Raw genomic sequence first — 22,001 nt, 5'->3', positions numbered from 1 at the left:
AGATGATGTGATACAATGTTGTAACACATGCCAGAGGCAGAATAGTGAGAAATACATCTTTATTATCAAATGGGATTCAAGATGAGATTATAATGAAAGAGAGACATTTTGTTAACTTTTCAGATCCATGCAATGAAAATGTATCTTAAAGCTGCAGTATGTAGGAATTATGTTCTAAGTAATTGTAAAATTGCCTTGACTGTCACCAGACATTAAGGAATCATGTTCATTTCAAATACTGATCTCACTGACAGTAGTAGTCCAGCCAGAATATGTGCAGTTGAAAAGCTCAGTGTCAGCCCTGAAATGATGTTTATGTTGACATTGTGTGTTTTGGTCTGATGCCCCGCCCATCACCTGTCTGCTAATCACAGAGTCAGAAGCCTTTCAGCATCCAGGTTGCCAGATCCCCATGGGCTGCAGCTGGAACATTTCTGATCACAAATGTCTGACGTTATTAAACCTAAAAGGACTCTTATTATTCCCAAATACATCGTGACAAAGTGAGAAATAAAACAAGGAGATGTATAGGAGATGATTTAGAAACATGGAGACGGCTGAAAGAGGAGAAGGATTTGAAGACCGACGCCGGCCCTGCCTTAGTCTGACCACCGGTAAGAGCCACTCAGAGCTGGGGTCGCGGACTCTTCACCTGGTCCCTTCTTCCGGGGCCGGGCAGCAGTCTCTTCTCCTGGCCCCGGTGAAGAGACTGCCGGTCCGGGACTGGTGAACAGACCAGGTACCGGTGTAGGACTTGTCTCTTGCCATGGTAGCTCCTTGTAGTTCAGTGTTTTCTGTGGAAGTGACCTGTTCATTTAGCGGTGTGTAATCCGAACGGGGGGGGGGGGGGGGTGTTCGGTCCGTGGTTCAGTCCGGGGGGTTTGGTTGGTAGTTCGGCGTCTGTGGTTCGGTGTGTGTGTGGAGGATCAGTAGTCCGGAAAGTGTGTGTGTGTGGGGGGGGGGGTTCGGTAGTTCGGCGTCCGTGGTTCGGTCGGGGGGGGGGGGGGGGGGTAGTCCGGTGTCTGTGGTTCGGTGGTGGGGGTGTCAGTAGTTCGGCGTCCGTGGTTCGGTGGTGGTGGTGGTGGGGGGGGGGGGGTTAGAGCTCCTGAATCTTCGCAAATTTTCATTTGACTGTGCAGGACGTTTGTTCTGGCCTGTTATATATTAGACTTATGTAGAGTAAGTCTGGTGATGATTTTTTTGTATGAAACTTATGGTGTGGTGGCAAGGATTAGAGGAAACGCTAGTAGTGGATGCTCATGCGGGATCTGGCAACCCCTAGCCTGGGCGGAGGAGGAGAGGATACCACGTTCTACAGTATTTTGAATGTAATTGCAGTACCAGTTTTGGCCACAATCCTACATACTGCAGCTTTAATTGCAGTAGACAGATAGATAGATAGATAGATAGATAGATAGATAGATAGATAGATAGATAGATAGATAGATAGATAGATATAATACAAACATACATGCATGCATACATAGAAACACACACACACACATATATATACATATATATACATATACATATATATACATATATATATATATATATATATATATATATATATATATATATATATACACGCACACACACACACATTATATATAGACATACATACATACATACATTATATGCATACATACATACATACACACACACATACATTATATATAGACATACATACATACACACACACATACATTATATATAGACATACATACGTACATACATACATACATTATATGCATACATACATACATACATACATACATCATATATAGACATACATACATATACACATACATACATACATACATACATTATTGCTCGAGGTTTCTGCCTGTTAAAGGGAAGTTTTTCCTCGCCACTGTCACCAGTCACAAGTGTTTGCTCTCAGAGGATTCTGTTGGGTTTCTGTAAATTGGCTTAGAGTCTGGTTTTGACCAACTCTATAAATAAAGTGTCATGAGATAACTTTTTGTTGTGATCTGGCACTATATAAATACAATTTGATTGATTGAGTGATTTGATTGGTTTTTCCCTGTGAGTCACTTTGGAAAAAAGTATCTGCCAAATGCATAAATGTAAATGTAATTATACATACATACATACATACAAGCATATATAGATACAAATATGTATACAAACACATACGTACACACATACATACATATACAGTACATACAAATATATATATGTGTGTGTGTGTGTGTGTGTATATATATATATATATATATATATATATATATATATATATATATACACATACAGGGTGGGGAAGCAAAATTTACAATGAACATTTAGTTGTTTTTTCTCAGCAGGCACTACGTCAATTGTTTTGAAACCAAACATATATTGATGTCATAATCATACCTAACACTATTATCCATACCTTTTCAGAAACTTTTGCCCATATGAGTAATCAGGAAAGCAAACGTCAAAGAGTGTGTGATTTGCTGAATGCACTCGTCACACCAAATGAGATTTCAAAAATAGTTGGAGTGTCCATAAAGACTGTTTATAATGGAAAGAAGAGAATGACTATGAGCAAAACTATTACGAGAAAGTCTGGAAGATACTATTAAAGAAGAATGGGAGAAGTTGTCACCCGAATATTTGAGGAACACTTGCGCAAGTTTCAGGAAGCGTGTGAAGGCAGTTATTGAGAAAGAAGGACACATAGAATAAAAACATTTTCTATTATGTCAATTTTCTTGTGGCAAATAAATTCTCATGACTTTCAATAAACTAACTGGTCATACACTGTCTTTCAATCCCTGCCTCAAAATATTGTAAATTTTGCTTCCCCACCCTGTACATACATACATACATACATACATACATATACATATATACATACATACATACATATATACACATACATACATACAGATACAGATTCATAGATTCACAAATGTCTAAAACCAGTCCTATTCAGTTCTACTCTCTTCCATATTTTCCTGCAGGTGGAAGAGTGAACGGATGAGGTGTTGGACTTCTTCTTCAGTACACACACACAGACATCACCTTCCAACGACCATCCGTGGGAGGGGGAGCAAGACTTGGGATTGTTTGTTGCCCGCAGCAGGAATTCAAGGTCAGTACACAGTATGTTCATCCACGACATGCACATAGTGGAGCCTTGAAAACAGATACAGAGCAGGACATCTTCTTTACTGGCAGCTCTGTTTGTGTAAAAAAGAAAGGAAGAAACGAATAAGTGAGATAAGATTTTAGGCAAAGCGTGTCACCTTGGATGATGATAGACAGAGATATTCAAATGGCATTTTCCATCCTCAGTCCTTTCTTTCTTTTTCTGTTCTCTCTTACACTATACTTCCGTCATCTTTCCTCTTGTCCTTTCTCCTTTTATTTCAAACATGATACACAAAGAAAACCACTAATCAGTCTCAAAACAAATGCAGAGATGTTCAAGGTTGTTTTTTTTTTTTTTTTTTCCTTTTTTTTCAGTATGAGGTCCACACACAGGGAGGATTCGGATTTTAATTGCTTCCCCATAGATTGCTGTCTCACTCCGAAACTGGGTTAATTGCATAAAAAAGACTGAGCCACTACTGACCTTCATTGAACGCTGCCAAATACAGTAACTGCAGCATGTACACTGCAGCTTTCTCTTTGCAGATTATTATCCAATGCTATTCCAAATAAAAAAATAAATAAAAAAAGATGATAACTCAGATGTTTGCCCATTTATATGAACGTCTACATCAGTTTCAAAAAGCTTTTAAAGTGTCAGTCCTGCAGAGTCGTCCTGACAGGATCAGGTTTACTGTGTAATTCCTCAGCCTACATGTCATCAGACATACAGAGATGTTGTGATTGCGCCGCAGAGTGATTAGACGTCTGCACATGTATTTGAGGTGAGAAGAATGTGAATCCAACGAAACAGCCACTTTTGTAGATGAAAAATCCATCAGTACTTCTCCCCTTAAGTGGACACTTTCATTTTCTCTTATTTTTAAAGACAGATGGATGTTTATTCTAAAGGAGGGAGTCAGGACAAACAATTCTCACAGGAATCAGACCTATAAGACCTGATCTCCTTTTCTCCTTGTTGTTTTTTTTTTTCTTTCTACTCCTTTCTGCCCTTCTGTCCTTCCTACTGTTCCCCCCTCGTCTTACCTTCCTCCTGTTTTCCTGCCCTTTTCTTTCCATCATTTTCTTACCTCTCCCCTTACCATTCTTTATTTCCCTTCCTGTTCTTGTTTTGTTTATTTCTCCCTTCTGTCCTCATTCCAATAACCCCCCTTTCCTTTCCTTTCCTTTCCTTTCCTTTCCTTTCCTTTCCTTTCCTTTCCTTTCCTTTCCTTTCCTTTCCTTTCCTTTCCTTTCTTTCTCTTCTTCTTTCCTTTTCTTTCTTTCCTTTCCTTATCTTTCCTTTCTTTCCTTACCTTTAATTTCCTTTCCTTATCTTTTCCTTTCCTTTCCTTTCCTTATCTTTTCCTTTCCTTATCTGTTCTTTTCCTTTTCTTTCCCTATCTTTTCTTTTCTTTCCTTTCTTTCGCCATTCCTTTTCTTTCTTTCCTTTCCTTTTCTTTCCTTTCCTTTTCTTCTCCTTTCCTTTTCTTTCTTTCCTTTCCATTCTTTATCTTTCCTTTCTTTCCTTACCTTTTAATTTCCTTTCCTTATCTTTTCTTTTCCTTCCCTTTTCTTTTATTTTCTTTCCTTTCCTTCCTTTCTTTCTCTTCTCCTTTCCTTTTCTTTCTTTCCTTTCCTTTCTTTATCTTGCCTTTCCTTTCTTTCCTTTCTTTCCTTACCTTTAATTTCCTTTCCTTATCTTTTGTTTTCCTTTCCTTTCCTTTTCCCTTTCTTTCCTTATCTTTTCATTTCCTTTCATTTCCTTTCCTTTCCATTCCTTTCCTTTCCTTTCCTTATCTTTTCTTTTCCCTTTCTTTCCTTATCTTTTCTTTTCCCTTTCTTTCCTTTCCTTTCCTTTCTTTATCTCTACCTTTTTGTGTTTTCCTTTCCTTATCCATTCTTTTCTTTTTCCTTTCCTTATCCTTTCCATTCCTCTCCATTCCTTAGCTTTTCCTTTCCTTTTAGTGTTGATCTTCCTTCCTTCCTTCCTTCTAACTATTTTTCCATTTCATTCCCCTCTTTTCAGTCTTTCCTCCAGTACTTTTTGTCCCTCCTGACCTTTCTTCAGTACTTTCCTTCCCTTTCATCCTTCCTTCCTTCCTTCCTTCCTTCCTTCTTTCCTTCTATCTGTGGCTGGTTCCTTGCTCCTTCTCAGGCTCTGGCATTCTCATTTCCTCTTGAAGACAATTCTACTTTGTTTCTCGGTGACTGTAACTTGCTCACACACTACCAATGATATAGCCACAGATGAGGTTAGGGCAATGACATTCCCCTTAGGACCGACGCAGAATATTTCTCCAGTAATAATACCTGTTTTATAGGTTGAGAATCCCAGGGCACTGTGAAGGACAGGCAGGTCAGCTGAAACCGCAGACAAGCTGTAAATTGTATTTCAATGGCAGGGAGTAGCTGTGTTCATTCTAATTCACTCTGTGAAATGAGTGGATTTGTTTTTCCTTTTTATGTTTTCATCTCGGTGAATGGTCTCAGTAATTTGCAGATCTTTTTGGTTTATTCAGAGCTGACAGGCTTGTTTATGGATAGAAATCCTTGTGAGTATAAGTCTCCGGCGTGTTTGAAAGGACACCAAGATGCAAAACAAAAGACTTATAAACATAGACCTCTAATGCTATTGTAATTTACAGACAAGTGAGGGAAAGGAATATCCTGATGGGAGTTATCGCCTCCGTGATGACAGTGCACCACAGGACATTATGGCCCAGTGAATAGTTTGATAAATATGAAAATGATGTGAACTATATGCAAAAAGCCTTCATATCTCACCCAAACTCAGTGTCACTATCCATACTGGAAACCCCGTGTGCAAACATACTCATTTTATTACATCTTTTAAATTACAGTTGTCAAACATGTGGCCCGGGGGCCAAAACCTGCCCGCTAAAGGTTCCAATCCGGGCCGCGGGATGAATTTGCAAAGTGCAAGTTAGGGCCTCAACCTCCAAAATAATATCATAATAACCTATAAATAATGACAACACCAATTTTTTCCTCTTTGATTTAGTACAAAAAACATTAAATTATGAAAATATTTACATTAACAAACCATCCTTTAACAATAAAATGCGAATAACCTGAACAAATATGAACAACCTGAAATGTCTAAAGAAAATTAAATGCAATTTTAACAAGATTCTGCCTGTTACTAAATGTTTTGTGCCTTTGTAGATCTGATCTGTAATGCACATGTATATAAATATAAATGATAAGTCGAGGCATAACACTGATAAAATTGTACTTACGTTTCTTAACAAATTTCCTTTTTTTCAGGTTATTCACATCCTTTTTGTTTGAATAGTTTGTAAATGTAAATATTGGCATAATTGAATGTTATTTTTTGTATTAAAACAATTTGGAGTTGTCATTATTTATCGGCTATTGTTCTATTATTTTACTGGTCCGGCCCACTTCAGATTAAATTGGGCTGAAATGTGGCCCCCGGAAGAAAATGAGTTTGACACCCCTGTTTTAAACCGTCACTGACTCTCAATAAAACCACCAAAACAGTTGAGCTATTCAGGATTATTCTGATATATTTTTACTACTTTTAAGGAAGAGAAATCCTTAAAAGAGGACAAACCCCTTTGTCTGTCACATTAAACACAGACTAATTGATATGCCAAATAAAGATCCTTCCACAGCACACGCTCACACACAGACACACACACACACACACACAGACACACACACACACACACACACACACACACACCATCACCCATAATATGAATTTTAATAATAGCCAATGGAATATTGATGTGATCTCAATATGTCAGTGCCCAACATTTGGAGTGAGTGAAATGCAGCTCTCTGTGGATTGATTGTATTACAGCGTAATAGGATGGGGATATTTGATTAGAGGCTTGTTTGGACTTTTCAGCTCACTTAAAGTTTCCACTATGATACGTGGCTTGAATGACAGGCTATAATTTAGGGAATAAAGCTTAAAATATTAATTTCACTGCCTATAAATGTGTGTATCATTGATGCAAGTACACTGGTTTACATTGAAGACATATTATAACACCCACCCTCCATTTAAAGACATGCAGACTGATACACATATTCATTTATTAAGTCTTATACAGGGCAGCCATGGCTCAGGTGGTAGAGTGGGTCGTCCAATAACCAAAGGGTTGGCGGTTCGAATCTTGCTCTGTCCTAGTCAGTCCTTTGTGTCCTTGGGCAAGACACTTCACCCTCCCTGCCTCCAGTGTCACCCACACCGGTGTATGAATGTTTGTTGGTGGTCTGAGGGGCCGTAGGCGCAAATTGGCAGCCACGCTTCTGTCAGCCTGTCCCAGGGCAGCTGTGGCTACAAATGTAGTTTACCACCACCAGAGTGTGAATGTGAGAGCGAATGAATAATGGGTCAGTAATGTAAAGCGCTTTGGGTGTCCAGAAAAGCGCAATATAAATCCAATCCATCATTATTATTATTATTATTATTATTATTATTATACCCATGAGGTGCACTGCACAAGTTGTGATATATTATGAAGCTGTTCAAACTTTGCAATGAATACAAACAAACAAACAAAAAAAGCTTTCCTCTGATACTAGAAGAAAGGCATCTGATCTGATCAGACAAGTTGATTCCAAACTTCAATCAGAATTTGTCCAGGATGTCAGGATTTTACGTGATGTCATCATGTTTTTAAAAAATGGCGGCTTCTGAAGACAGCATGTGCTAATTTGGTCACATGTACTTATAGATATGAATGAAGACTAAACCTGAGCAGCAGATTCATCAGATTGGCCCTAACATGTTTCATTCACTGTTTCATGTTCTTGTGGGTTGTGGCAGTTTTCTCCTGTAGGAACCAACAGTAAACACCATCATGTTTGAGTTGAAGCTTCTTCAGGGTTTCTGCGGGTCACTAAAAAGCATTAAAAGTCATTAAACAGATTTTGTGAAAATTAAGGCCTTAACCCTTTCATGCATAGTGGTCACTACAGTGGACAGCTATTCTACAGCTGGTCTCTCATATATCCATGGACTTTGTTATTTTGGTGTCATATCAGCCATCACAGTGGACACTTATGCATCATCCCGTACACTGCAATTGATAGCATTACTGTAACTTTGCTGTTCTGGATAAACTTGATCTAACATATTTGAGTGTAAATCAATCCCTTGTTATTGTTATTAGATTGTCATTAACGACAAAAGGTTTTTTTTTTTTGCATGCTATCTCCATGAAGCAAGTAATGACTAGTATTAGAGTATGTTAAAATGTGAGAAAACAGTTTTTTTGCTTCAAAAATTAAATGCATGGAGTCCAGGTGAGTGGACATTTTTGCATCTCCATGAAAAATAGCTTAATAAAAAAAATATATCGCATTGTTTTTTTTAATGCCTAAAGAGGAATAAAATCACTCAAGAAAAAAAAAAATCTTGATTAAGGTTCTTGTAATTCATGCATGAAAGGGTTAAATGGCATTAAAAAGCATTAAATTCAACGTGCAGAGGCATTAAAAATTTTCATTCACTTGATGGAAAAAAACATTGTTATTCACAAATTGTTTTGATTATATAAGCATTTAATAATTTTGATCAGAAATATGAGAGGTGGAACCCTTTAATTGGCTATTGTTTATGGCTGATGCATGAAGTCACAACACCGGATGCTTGGAATGCAACATGCTGTGAGTGTGCTCATGTTGTGGCGAAAGAGTGGAGGGAATATTAGCAAATGTTGGAAAAATGGGAAAATGCAAGTTTCATCAAAAATGATTGGAGGAGTAACTATTCAGAACCTGGTTAAAGCCTGTCGATGGTAAACGGTCATAAAACTATAAATAAAACTGTACCTGCAGTTGGACATGGGCATTAAATGTGTTTGAAGTGGCATTAAAAAGGGCATTTAAAAGCATGAAATGAGATTTGCTTATACCTGCAGAAATCCTGTCCTTGATAACTAGTTTCCAATTCAGAAATATCTTTATTAGACTGCTCTCCATGTTCACCACTTACATTACCTAAACTTGGTTAAAAAAAAAAAAAAAAAGTAAATAAATAAATAAAGGCGCAAGAGGAAGAAATTGTGCAAGTCAACATTCTGCAGCCCATCTGTTCATATGCTTTTACATGTTCTCAACTAGTTGATTAGATTTTGGGGCTCTGTGGTTGCCCAGAAAATGTTGCACCATTTCCACAAATTAATTCCAAGCTGTTAATTCTTGAGAGCGGAGCTTTGATTGGAATCACAGTGGGATCATCAATGAATTCTCCAACCAGGGCTTCAATTAAAAAAATCAGCTTCCCATCACTTTGGACTGCACCAGATTTTTCACTTAGAACTAAAAAAAAAAAACACAGACATAACAAACTACTAATGATACTGACTTGTGTATAACTCTAAATCCTGACATGCTGGAGAAATTCAGATTTAGAACCAATGTTTGTTAGCATTGGGATAAAATGGAGTAATTTTCTCCTAGTGGCAAAATCCTGTTGACTAGTGCTCTTGATATAGTGTATTCCAGGGGTCACCAACCCTGGTCCTTGAGAGCTACTATCCTGCATGTTTTAGATGTTCTTCCAGCACACCTGATGGTTGTTATCAGGCTTCTGCAGAGTTTGATGATAGACTTATCATTTGAATCAGGTGTACTGGGAGAGGGATACATCTAAAACATGCAGGATAGTAGCTCTCGAGGACCAGGGTTGGTGACCCCTGCTGTAGATGGTTCAGTATTTGCAGAGATATTGGACTTTTCCCTTAGTCAAGAGGAGAAAATGTCATTTAAACATTTTTAACAAGGCTATTCAACTTGCTTAACTTATGCTCAATATTGCTGAATCTTTCCCTTGCAACAGCTGAGCATGGGTCGTTAAATGTTGCTCAAAGGCAACCCCACTAACATCAGGGACATCTTCAGATTTAATGTCAGTTGCACCCTCAAATAAGCACTTCAGGCTTTGACACAATAAACACCATACTAAAACCACTTGCAGTAGCAATAATATTACCTTTATGACATGGAAAGCCATTCAGTTTTTGCTCTTTTAAATGAGTTTAGTTGAGTTTTGCTTTGGTTTTTAGAATAACGTTACAGTATATGGATGTGACTTCCCAGTGTAATGGTACTCAGTGACTGTGTCCATTGGTCCCATGATACGTTCATTATAGAACAATTCAATGTCACCTGAGTCATCTCATAGAACACCTACAGTGGAAATGTACCGCGTGCTCTGCTGAAACTGAATATAGTCTAATTCTGTGTTGTGTGGAGGAAAAATGCTTTTTTTTTTTTTTTGGTGTCAGGACAAAAAATACAACTGTTGGCACATGACCAAGTGATACTGCATTGAGAGTGAAGTTCCATCACTTTTTTGAACGATGCACAGATGCATTGTTTCCTCTGCAGCTATCTTTTCGAGTGGGTATGCTCAGCAGCCATTTCTAAGAGATCTGTGACAGGAATATGGAGCAATCTGAAATGCTTTATATTTTACCCAAACAAATTGAGTCCAAGGAACTAAACCAAACTTGACAGTCAAACAAAATCTGCTACATCCCACAGTCGTGCAGATTATATAAAAAAACTGGCTGATGAAACTGTAGCGCAGAATCTTCTGTGCCGCAAAAATGTTTTTTTTTTTTTTTTTTCTTTTTTCCTTTGCTGACTGAGCTTTGATCAGAAAATGTCTGGATGGTGAGATCCCTGAATAGCTCAGCCTCCTACAGCAGCTGTTTATGAACTTGTCCCAAAACTGTCACCCTGCTTGATGAACAGTAACACAAGCCCCAGGGATATGAAGGCTTGAGAGCGGGATCGCATCATCCTTGGCAATCTTGAAACGTCCCTACGTACCTCTGTACATTAGCTATTCAGCCCCTAAAGCTGCTTGATGATGTGCCCTAGTCACCTGTTTTACCACATGAGTGGATAAAACTGTTATCAGGGGTGTTGTTTCACCTCTTTATGTCATTATAATTGTGAACTGTTGGGCGGTTTGATAGTGTCTGGGGACTTACCATATGCTGTTACCTAGAAATATGCTTACTTTTGATACTGTAAGCTCTAATTTAATGAAGTATTGATGTATACTTGTGCGATGAAATGCACATCTTTGTCTCTTTTTGAGCGGATAACCAGCTACAACTAATTAGCTGGATGTGGGTTCTGTATAATTCATGTCAAGGTTCATAATGGGACACTGAAGCCCACAACAAAAACACATTAATAAGTTTGGCTACTGGCCGGTCCTTGCAGTATTATGACCCAGCACAAGGATGGATTAGAAAAATCCCATTGCATGTAATTAAAAAGTGCCCTTGTTTACTGTCAGTCCATTAAAATCGATTCATATCCATGCATTCTGATGATAAATAACGCAACATATTAGTGAAGAGGAGCAGCAACATGATGAAAGAAATGCAAACAATTACTCTGCCATAATTACACATCACACTTATGAACAGCAATTGTCATCAAATATTCATTTTGTCACATCATAAAACTTCAGCAGACATGGGTGCAGGCTGCCAAAATGTTTAGTGCCGATGTATTTCAAACTTGAATGAACAGCCAAGTCATTTCACACTGATGTACTGAAAATATTACAATGGTTTCATAATTAGACTCTGAGTCAAAGAAACTGCTCCCATATAAAAGCTGTGGATGCTACTGTATGTGTTTAATGGAAAAAAATCTGTGTGGAGTTTCACTGTATGACAATAACATCTAACATCGCATTAGTATAATTAGCCTGCATGGTTTTTTTTGGGTTTTTTTTTTAGAATTTGGAGATTTTTATTTTTGTGTACAAACTGTACAGCTGAACATGTACGATGGGAGAAAGTGGATCAAACCAGTCATGTTCACTTCAGAGCATAGAAAAGACAAAAATAACTCGAATAATAACTGATATAGTCATTACTGTCTGAAACAACATCAGGGCATCAAAGACTGAGGTGAAACTGGTTTCAGAAATTAGTAGGAATTTGAAAGGTTGAAAGTCAAGTAAGACTTTAAAACTGAAAGAGGATAGTCTGATGTGAAGTGAATCACTTTCACCCATTTAATGTTCACAGTTTAATATTTCATTGCTTTGAATGTGTCTTCAAAGGTTTGAGACAGGCACATTTATTTCAGACGTTTAGCGCTCCCTCGTCTGATTAGTCTCAGGTTTTAATTTAAGACGTCATCTGAAACTGAAATCCAGGATGTGATGCTCACATGTTTCCAGTGGTCTGACAGAATATGCACAGACAGTGTGTTTGGAAAGGTACACTGTAAGCCCAGAATTTGTATTTACTAAAATGCTTTAATTACAATGCACTTAATGATTTAAGTTTTATGATGTAGTAACATCATAAAGTGTTAAGTATATTCTACTAATTTGTAGATATAGTTGAAAGTACGAAAAAGTTTAAGTTGAATGGAATTAAATCACTGAGTTTTAGTCATGACCATCATAAAACTTAAATCATTTAAGTGCATTGTAATTAAAGCATTTTAGTAAATACAAATTCCGGGCTTACAGTGCACCTTTTTATCTTCGCATTGCATTGGGGGTATTGGGCATGTTGTTGAAAATGTGTTATTTTTATGTGCAGGGGTTCAGCGGGGTTGTGATGTTAGTGTTAATTTGGATTTAATGTGTGTATGGCAGTGTTTATTAGCCTTTTTGTGTTTGTTTTAGTATTTTTGTAGAGCTGCACCATGAGTCAGAGCCATAGGAAGAACAATGGCTTTCCTGTTCATCTTCGACTGCTATTGAACAATAGAAATCTTAATATCTTGTCAAATTAAAAGCTTTTCCTGTACTGACAAATGACATTGAGCTAACTTCCATTCATGCTTCACTATATTGCCTTGAATGACTTCATAACTATTTTGGTCAGGAATAGGATTTTGAGTTTGATTATCTTAAAAAAAAGTTGTTTAATCAATTATATATTAATCTGCCTGCAATTGAGAACATTAGTCAGTGTAACCTAAAGTGCTGAGGTGAATGGTTGGATAGTGGGGTTGATTTTACAACAGATTTAAAGTACAAATAACTTGTCTTTTAGTGCTTTCTACTTAATAGTTTAAGTTCAATACTTTTAGCATTAAAGTTGAACCTACTTAAACCAATTGATTACTCGATCATTACTCAAATCATTTAAGTGCAGTCACTTAGTAAACTCTACTTATCTGGGCTTACAGTGTAGAGCAGGAGAAGTCGTCCATATCAGGGACAATTTTGGTGTGTTCTGTTATAAAATGAAGCCAATGTAGAAGTACACTATATAGACAAAAGTATAATAACACAACAATATATGTATAGCAATCAATATTTCCTTTAAGTTGAATGGGAGGTTTTTGTTCATAGGTGAGATGTTAAGAAAGTAGATGATTTTTATTATTTACAGTCAGTGCACAAAAAAATATTTTAATTTAGAGGTAGAACATTTAAAATCATTGTCAATGTTGAGAGAAATTAATTAAAAACCATGTCTGAGGCATTTTGGAGGCAAAGATAACAATTTAAACAAAAATAACCAATGCAATGCAATAATATTTATCACAATGTAAAACTATATTTTGACATTTATCGTTATTGTTTTGGAGCCCAGACACTTGTTAGAAAAGAAACACCTGAATTCAATTTGTCCCAATATTTTTGTCCATATAGTGCAGTCATTGTAGTCATTTTAGTTCAGGGGCCAGATTCAGCCAAATTTGACCTGAAGTGGGTCGAAGCAGTAAAATAATAACATAGTAATATATAAATAATGCCAACTCCGAACTTTTCTCTATGTTTTAGAGCGAAAAAAATGAATTTACATTATGAAAAGGTTTACATCTCCAAACTATCCTTTCAAAAGATGTGAATAACATGAACAAACTGAAAAAATAGTGTAATTTTAACAATATTCTGCCTCAGTTTATCATTTACACATGTACATTATAACTTAAAGATCACAGTGGATCTACAAATACACACAAAACATTTAGTAACAGGCAGAATATTGTTAAAATTGTACTTACTTCTCTTAAGACATTTCAGGTTATTCACATTTTTTGCAAAATTATACTTTGCTTTTAGTGTAAATACATGAAAAATATATACATTTACAAAGAGAAACATTTGAAGTTGTCATTATTTATATGTTATTATGATAGTATTTGACTGGTCCTGCCCACTGGAAATTGAATTGGTCTGAATGTGGAACCTGAACTAAAAGGATTGTTAATATTTTAGTGAAACTTTTGCATTTCACAAATTCATCCCAAGGGCCGGACTGGACCATTTGGCGGGCCAGATTTGGCCCCCGGGCCGCATGTTTGACACCTGGGATATAGTGTATCTCAAAGTTGTAATACCACCGACAGCCACTGGGGGCAGCACCAAAAAGCAGTGGCTCACTTACATTGAAATACTATGATAATAATGTCTTTCCAAGAGTTGGTCTGATCTCATCCTTTAAGTGATCTGGTAGTTAGTTTGTACATTTTTTCTTCCATTAATCAGATCTCAGGTCAGATAGAAACTCATTTGTCTACTGTGTTGGACTTTGATTGACAGGTCTGTATGACAGCTTACTCACCTGCAGAGTCGCACTTTCAGAATTTCCATTTACTTGATAAAACATATTTTCTCCTGACTGACAGCTCCACTGAACTTGTGGTTAATAGATTCCACTAACAAGACTGTAAGATTACATACTGGAGTCGATCATTTTACCGATTCTGAAGGTTAGCATTTAGCATTAGCTCACCCCTGACCCCTTGTGTTCCTGAAGCTCTGCCTCATTTGGCCAAATATGGTCACTTCTGGCTCCAAAAACCCAAAATGGTGATGGTTAAATCGTAAACTGCTGGCTTCAAAAGAGAATTTTAGAGACTAATAGGTGATGCTACGGTTCCTCCATCCACTAATAGTCTATGTTTGTGCTTCGTCTTCCAATGTAATGTACAGTACTATAGAACCTAAGTTAAAGCAAGTGGAGCTCCATGCAGCTGCATTATGGCCACAGCGGCAACAAACATGGAAACGGCTTCATTGCCTCTTGCTACTACAGCTGCGTGGAGCTCTGGTTCCCACAATGCGTACTGCGACAAATTTCCAAAAATGCCCGACTGACCTACCAGCTCTATTTATAAACCATACCATACCATACCATATCAAGGTTATAATAGTTTTAGATTTTTCATTAAAGTTTAGTTTTATTTAGTTTTGACTTTTTTTTCTCTAATTCAGTTAATTTTGATTAGTTTTAAGAGCAGGTTTGCTAGTTTTTATTAGTTTCCGTTTTTTTCTAAATGCTTAGTTTTAGGATTAGTTTTAGTTTTTTCATCTTTTATCTTCCTCGCCATCATATATATTCAAAGAAATCCCGTACAGGACTTTGCTGCTTTCTCCCAACTTCAGTCTCCATGTTTCCAGGTAGAGTGGGGACAAGAGGCCGACTCTAAACGACAAGTAACTAGAAGTGACGCACCGTGAAGTGCCGTATGGTGCCGCTAGCTAAAATTGCTTGAGCGAAATAAATCGATTTCAATCCGACAATGACAAAGATGAAACCGAAGGGAATTTTATCCAAAATTTTTATTCGTTTTAGTTAGTTTTGTAAGCACACAATGCAGTTCCAGTTAGTTATCGTTTTTTTTTTTTTTTTAGAGTTTTTATTTATTTCAGTTAACGAAAATGTTTTTTCAATTCTAGTTTTTGTCATTTCTTTAGTTTTCGTTAACGATAATAACCTTGTACCATACCAACTTCATTTATAAAGCACTTTGAAAACCTTACAGTTGGACTAAGTGCCGTACACAAATCATAAAACAAGGGAATAAATAAGTAAAACAGTGATAAAATAAGATGCAAAGTGGGCTCAGAACAATAAAATACAACTATATAGGCAAAGACAAATTCAAATCTGGTAAAAACAACATAAGAAATCTAAAAAAAAATAACCAAACAAACAAAGGAATGGATTGTTTATGGTGGAGTACACTTTGAAATTGTTCACCGTGAGGGAAGAGATTCAGGCACATACTCACGGAAGGACTTACAGATTCGTGATACTTAGGCTGCGACTCGGGTTTTATAGATTTAATGAAAAATCGGTGATGAAAGTCATATGCAGATTTAAAGATACTTTCTCTGTTAAAGCAGAAATACCTGGATGAAAAATTAATGATGCTGAAATCCAGAATTTGTGATTGTTGACACCAAGTTATGAGGTGGGTTTATTTCAGACAGAATATGCAAATGCAGTTGTCAAAACCACGCACAGTAGTGTTCAAAACTTTCAGCTTTCTCCTTTTTATGTCCTGGTTTTTTATTCTAAAAGCAATTTCACCTTATGTCTAAGAGAATGTGAAATTGGACATTAAAAATCCTAGCTTTAACCCCTAGAGAAAGACAAAGGCTGTGAGTATATAGTTATCAGAAAGACAACTGTCTGCAAATAAATAAATAAAAATAAATAAATAAAAAAAAATACCCTGCCGTGATTAAAAAAGTATTGATTCAAAAGGAAGGGCAGCCAGGCTATTTTCTGTAAATCACAGAGAAAAACAACTCAGCTGGGTTCCATAACCCTCAACTTTCTATAGTTTTATAACCCGTCGTCTCCGCATCTCCCTCTATTCCGAAGCCCAAGGCCTCAGAGATACTCACAGCGACAGAGCATGAATAGAAATTTGATTAACACTATTGATTGTGTGATTGTTACACCAGAGTGTGGGACAGTTTTTCCCACTTTTCTTTGGCACAAATAAAAAAACATAATATCATGAGTAATCACGTTATACTCCAGAGGGGTGCGTACAATAGGAATAGGACAAGGACAATACATTCTGCAGCCGCTTTTCAGCTGAGACAGTGTTGACTGAACCGCTATTCTGTCTGCGCTGATATGACTCAGGGCTTTACCTAATGCGTTAAATACTTCTGATGGGCTGAGACTGATATCTGCTTTCATAGAGCGTCATTTATTATCTACGTCATGTGTATATACAGGCCTTAGCGACTTATAGAGGTTTATATCGAATGTGTTTTCCTTTTGACAAAGCCTGTTATTGACAGGGTTTTTACATTTCTCATAGTATCTTGCACTGATAACATTTGAGTTGTTAGAGTTACAGAAAAGTATGGAGGTAAAATAAGGAAAAAGCCACAGGATGTGTTGAATTGCTCACAAATGACAAATAAGCTCAATTTCTTATCACTCCCAAATGTGATATAAAGTGTTTTCCTCTGCATTTCTGACTTATATTTTTCAATAACCTCTTCACAGAGCTGCTCGGAGTGACTGGACCGTCCACACACTGGTTATTTTTATGCTACATTTGAGACACATTCACTGCACTCATGTGATCTTCGATTCACAAACTCTGTTGACTTGGCTCAGTCATTTCTAAGGGGGTGAATATTTAGGAAATCATTTATTTTACATTATATATTCTGAATTAATTACCCCGCCCCCAAAGGGGAGGCAAGGGGTATTGTTTTTGGTTAGGTTTGGTTTTTTTGTTTGTTTGTTGTTAACACTGTAGCAGCAAAAACTATTCTTTGAATTCATACTAAATTGGGTTTATAGATTGCCAGTGACCCAGAACAGATCTGATTACATTTTGGGAATAGTAGGTCAAAGTCCACATTTTTTATAATTTTTTATTTATTTATTTTTTCATTTTCCCCCCATTTACTTATACTGGGTGAAATTTCACATGTCTGTAGCAGCAAATTCATACTAAATTAGGTTTATAGATTGCCAGTGACACAGAATACATGTCATTACATTTTGAGAAAAGTAGGTCAAAGTTCAAATATTTAACAAATTTTTTAAATCTTTTTTTTTTCTCCCATTTACTTATAATGGGCAAAATTTCAAATGTCTACAAAAAACATCAATTTTGTTTCATTTTACTTTAAACTTGGCACATATATAGAGGCAATTGATATGCTGACATCAGCACATGCATAGACATGATGACATCAGCTGGATCAGTGCCAAAAATAAGCTACAATATGTGTGAGGGGCGTGGTTTGTTGTGGCCTGCACCATTTGTTGACATTGATTTGTAGGAATTTCCCTTGCATATTTAAGTAAGAGTTTAATTTTGTAAATTATTTTTTAAAAAGTCAAATAATATTGACAATGATTCCACTTATAAAAAACAATAAAAAGGGAAATCATCCAAAGTGGTGGATTCATTTTATAAGTAATGGAGGCACAGACTTTGCAGATACAAAATACTGTTGATAGCGTCTGAAGATACTACATAGCTGTAACATTTATACTGTAACAACATTATAGCTCAGGTTTGGATAGGTTTAGGCAAAATGAGAAGCATAAATGATGGATATTATAAATATAAATACAATTTGTAAATTCTGTAAACTAGACATGGTTTTACTGACATAGCTAAAAAAAAAAAAAAAAATAGCACTAAACAATGACAAAAGCCTGTCTGCAAATGAACTCATAATTTTCCAGGCTGTTGACTCATAACATTGAAGCCATTTTACCTTCATGAACACATCACTAGTCACCATCACAGCAAAAAGTATTGAAACGTGGCAAATTTCTGTCTGTCTGTCTGTCTGTCTGTCTATAAATAAATACATTTTTGAAAAAATAATAACCCTACATTTCCCATAATGCACCAAGTAGCATCTTGCTCATTCCCTCCCTCTCCTCATCTGTCAAGCCCCTTGTCCTTTATACTGACAAATATCATTGGAATAAACATTTTACTTTGTCTTTTGGGTTAAATTCATTTACACTGTCAACTAAAATACTTATGAAATTATTCAGAATTTTATTTTACATTATTTTACCAGACATTGACTTTTCAGGTGTTCTACCTGTAGGTTTCTGAAATTAATGACTATAATAAAAATTAATAATAAATTATATCATTACAGAACACTAGTAACTGTCTGGTTTCTTCAACTAACCTTTCAACTTAAGAGAATCACTGATTTGATATGTATTAGGATAATTAGTGGTAGCAACATAAACATTTATATCATACCAATATTCATCACACACTAGAATGGGACATCCTACAAACTGTATGTGTGATGTTTTCCAATATTTTTGTCTCTATAGTGTGTGATGGAAACGTCTGGGTTATTTTCTCAGATTAAACAGAATTTTTACAGATCTATCTGTCTGTCTGTCTGTCTGTCTGTCTGTCATAAACTATAGCTGCCTTATGTTTAGGAAGACCTTCTCTTTCATTATAATTCTCAAATATCTTCCATATTGATGTGTTTATTCATACTTTTATTTCATGGAACTTATTATCTGGTAATTTAATCATTTCTGCATCAAAATACAGAAATGTAGAAAATTAAAACCCAATAAAATCCTGTCTCTGTTGCAGTAATCAAATAAAAACCACTGATCTCATATCAAAATGTGGCTGCTCGACTGCTGACAAAGCTAGTTATGTTTAATTGATCAAAGTATCTATGGATGGGCAGATGTGTATTTCTCTCCGTCTAATTAACTGATGACATATATTGTGCTGACAGAAAACAAAGTCCCACATCATGCAAATGTGGAGCAACTTTTCACTTGCTTCATCAGAGGAACCGACTCCATGATGCGACTACTAAATATAGAGCCCGCCCTGCTTTTTCTTTCCTCTCTGGGGTGTTTCTGGTATTTCTTTTCTTTCTTTTTTTTTTTTTTCTGTTGCTCAGCGTCTTGTTATTGCCATCAGCAGCTGGTTTGCAGCATTCTGCAAACAGAACGGTGTTGAGAAACATCACTTTCATCAAAGAGCAGAAGCAATTCAGTCATATTTCACAAGCTGACAGCATTGTGAATGTTTAATTGATTCCGGGATGCCAGGAATATTTTTACATGTGTATGTGTGTTTTCTAGAAGATAATCAGATGTGACATAGACAGAACAGCACCTCACAGTGCAATATGCATACCGATTTTTAAAAGGCGCTGATTAGGGATTTATTTCAGTCGGCTCTATGCTCGACACAATTCAATTTTCAATCATTTTGAAGAATGTACATCTCCAAATAATTGAGTTCTAGTTAGGATCCCATATGATGGCACATTGCTCATCAAATTTCTTACTTAATTGTGCACTAACAGAATTTGATTTTCTAATTTACAAACTGTGTTTTCACTGTCAGCAGCACTCCAAAATAATTGGCAGGCAGATACTATGACCCTTTTGAAACCATGCAGACCCAAACATCCATCACCAATCAAAACCATCGACTGATATAAACTGTTTAATACCTGTTGATCCATTAATCCTGTCAATCCATGTAAATAATTGGTGTAAAATGTAGTTTGTCATCTTTTCATGGTCATCAGATATGACCCATTTGGATGTTCAGAGACTCTGTAGTGAACGTGTAAACACTAGTCGCGTTTCCATTGACTCTCAAAAACGTGCTCATAAAAATTTACTTAACGAAAAAATGACAATTTCTCCCAAACTCTTGTTTTTCAATTAAAAGTTTTTGCGCTGGCAAGGGATGGTTTTTCCAGCGTAGTGCAATTAGTATATCACACAAAACTGCAATGGAAAGACCTTTTTCTGCTACTAGAGTCACGTGAATAAAAAAACAGGATGTTGACAGACGTTACAACAAGCGAAGAAGCGTTTTAAAAGAAACATGGCGTGATATGTCTGGACACACAAGAAAACCAAATCATTTTTTAATTTAGTAAGGGATAGAGAGGTAATATATAATAATAATGAATACATCTGTAAAACAATGTGATATTTATGTTTGTTGCCATGTTTATGGAATGACTTCTCATGTCATCTCACAATAATAAATAAACAAATCATTGCATTTGTGATTTAATGGAAAAACTGACATTACACACTTCTGTTTTTTTCGATATTTACTAAATATCGGTAAAGTTTTGCGCATATGTCCAATGAAAAGTGACTACTGTCATCTATTACAACACTGATTCACCAGTAAAACCCATGGAGTTTGACTAATGACAGTGGATGGACACACTTGGTTTATGTTCAATTAATGATAGGTTTTACTGAAAAAGTCACTTTTTGTTGCAGTTTTCTCAGTTTTTGATATAAAACCCTTCAACTTTAATCTCAGTTTTCATGAACATTTTTATGATCAGTAAATTAAAAATAGGAAAATACTTGATTTTAGTGATAAAATGCAAAAGACAGAGGACAATATTTCTAATAAATGGTGATGAATCTCTTAAGCAAGGTTAGATATAGAGAAACCAACATAAAAGTAGCACTGGGTCTTTATGGGTTAATGTTTCAGAATAAAGAAAATCTTCTTCAGTCATTTCTTTCATTTAGATTTTAGCCATTTTGTCACTGCTGCTTTTCTGCAAAATGTGTTAAATGTGCCAAATGCACGCTACATTAGTTATGTAAAGGTGTAGGGTATGAAAGACAAAGGCGAAGGGGAAGAAATACAAATGGAGATAAAAGGTTTAGCTTTGAAATTCCATGGGATGCTGTATAGAGATGAAAAACTATACATTATGCCTCCATGAATAGTTACAATAAGCCTTTGTCCATTCTCTGTGAGCCAGCAGGTGTAATAGAGGCTTTGGGACTAATGCTACTTCATTGTGAGCTTGGTTATGTATAGCAATATGTCTGACAATGCAAGCTGGCAACAACGGATACATAATACAGTCTGGTGTTTACTGGCAAAAAATGAAGAAAAAAAAAAAAAAAATACTGTGTGTCATGCACTGAGCTCAACAAAGACGACATAATTACCAGGTATTACAATAAGAGGTAGAGCCATTATAACTAACAGCCTGAAACCTTTAATTGTTTCTCCTCAACTATGTATTAGTGTAACTGGATGCACTCTGCATGGATCAGTTCTCCTCTGGAGTGTACTTCTGTAATTTATGTACTTTATATGTGATACAAACTTTA

General features: G+C 36.2%; 1 protein-coding gene across 1 annotated transcript in view; it reads left to right on the top strand.

Annotated features, from left to right (window-relative positions):
* LOC115413427 (leucine-rich repeat and fibronectin type-III domain-containing protein 2) overlaps positions 1 to 22,001 on the top strand; it is a 231,569-nt gene that overhangs the window by 83,451 nt on the left and 126,117 nt on the right. The window contains exon 2 of the mRNA XM_030126256.1: positions 2,973 to 3,103. The gene's annotated coding sequence lies outside the window, so the exon portion shown is untranslated. The remainder of the gene's footprint in view (positions 1 to 2,972; positions 3,104 to 22,001) is intronic.

This window comes from Sphaeramia orbicularis, chromosome 22 (assembly GCF_902148855.1).
Source record: "Sphaeramia orbicularis chromosome 22, fSphaOr1.1, whole genome shotgun sequence".
Taxonomy (NCBI): Eukaryota; Metazoa; Chordata; class Actinopteri; order Kurtiformes; family Apogonidae; genus Sphaeramia; species Sphaeramia orbicularis.
Note: the sequence above shows the minus strand (reverse complement) of the source record. Positions and strands in the feature narration are given on the sequence as shown.